This window comes from Gavialis gangeticus, unplaced genomic scaffold, assembly GCF_001723915.1.
Source record: "Gavialis gangeticus isolate Ggan-Ray unplaced genomic scaffold, GavGan_comp1, whole genome shotgun sequence".
Classification (NCBI taxonomy): Eukaryota; Metazoa; Chordata; order Crocodylia; family Gavialidae; genus Gavialis; species Gavialis gangeticus.
The window spans coordinates 55,012,669-55,014,362 of record NW_017729031.1 but is presented as its reverse complement, the minus strand read 5'-3'; positions in this window follow the sequence as shown (position 1 = coordinate 55,014,362).

The following is a 1,694-nucleotide window of genomic DNA, read 5'->3' as shown; positions in this document are numbered from 1 at the left end:
TCTCCTCAACTTAATGGCAAAGTTGCCACTGACACAGAGGATATGACTCTGGCCATAGTTTGCAGGGGTGTGTTGTGTTTTTTTTTTTTTTTAACACCCTCCTCCAATTTGAAGAGAGCATGAGAGTACAATTACTGGCCTCTTTACCATATGACTAAATTTCCAGCTTAATCTAAATAATATTCCCAGCTGTTAAATGTCCACATGAAGATTAGAATATACTACTGATGTTGTGAATGCGATTTTTGAGTGGGATGGAATCTATGAAATGCTGATCTGGATAGAAAACAGTTTGGGATTCACATCCAGAATGTGCTTAGGCTGCAATAGCCAAGAACAACTGTTTAAAACATGCAGAGCAACTGATACAGAGATGTCAGGATCAGTGCTATTTTCTACAAGATATAGCTTGATAATTAGTGTCACTGGCAAATGAGTAAGGTGAACAAGGAGTAATCCAATCAGAAAGAGAGAAAACTAAAGCATGAAAAAAGCTCTGAGTAAGAAAAGGATTGGTTGCTGTGAAAGTTAGCCATGTGTTTCAAATGGCAACGATAGCTCTTAATCTGACTATCGTGATGTTCTCAAACATTGAGGCAAAAGAATTCTATTAACAAGAAGAGATGTTATAGAAAAAAGGTAGGGGTTTATTATTTCATTAAAAAAAACTCTGGGACTTTAGGACATTACAAGAAAGGTGGCAATATTGGTGTACTCACTAATACTGAAGAAAAGCAAAGGAGACTTTGCAGTATCACATCATTAAAAAATACTACAAATCATTTTAAATGATCATTTTATTATCTGACCCTTACTGTTTTCCACATCACCACAAAGGCAATGTGTTAAGCTGTATTCACTGTGAAAATCAGACATATTTGAAAGCAAGAAAAGAATCTGTTCCTTCTAGGTTCTATTACCGTGCATGACCTTAAATAATAAGTAAACATAGCCTCTCCTTTCATTGTCCTGAGCTGCTAAGAAGTGTCATTTAGGAAATCAGTCACTATCTCTAATGGGTGAAAGCCTATTGTATTTTTTTAAAAATTCACAGGCTTGCTTTATTCAGAAGAGAAGCAAGTTTGTGAATTTTTTAAACACCATAGGTTCTGCTTTTGCTATATGATTTCATATTAATCACAAATCAGTGAAAGGGTCAAATAACACCCTGCTATCTTCAGCAGTGGTTCTCAACCATTTTTTTGCACTAGGACCCATTTGTAAAGATCGATGGCCAGTCCTAACTCACAGCCCCCTGGCCCTGCTGGTGTTTGTCACTCCCGACCCACAGTTCCCAGGCCATGCTGGTGCCTTTAACTCCCAAACACAGCCCCCTGCCTCACCCAGCCCTGCCAGAAGGCCCCCCAGCTGCCCCCATCCTGTTCTGGCCAAAGCACAGTGGCTGTGGTGGCTCCAGCTCACGCAGGCAGCAGAGGAGCAAGTCCAGCCACAACACCGGCTGGAAGGAGGAGGAGGGGAGGTCTGCAGCACCCCCTACCCTGGGCTGAGGCTGCTGCACCATACCAGGCTGGCTGGTCATAGCCCCTCCCACCCTCCTGGGCAGCATCTCCTGGCTGTCCCACCCCAGGAAGTATGGGTATCAGCCTCAGTGCAGCCAGCCCAGCCATGCAGCTTCCTGCTGCCCCTGAGGGACACCCCTCCCTTCCCTACCCCTGCTGGAAGGGTAGGCACCC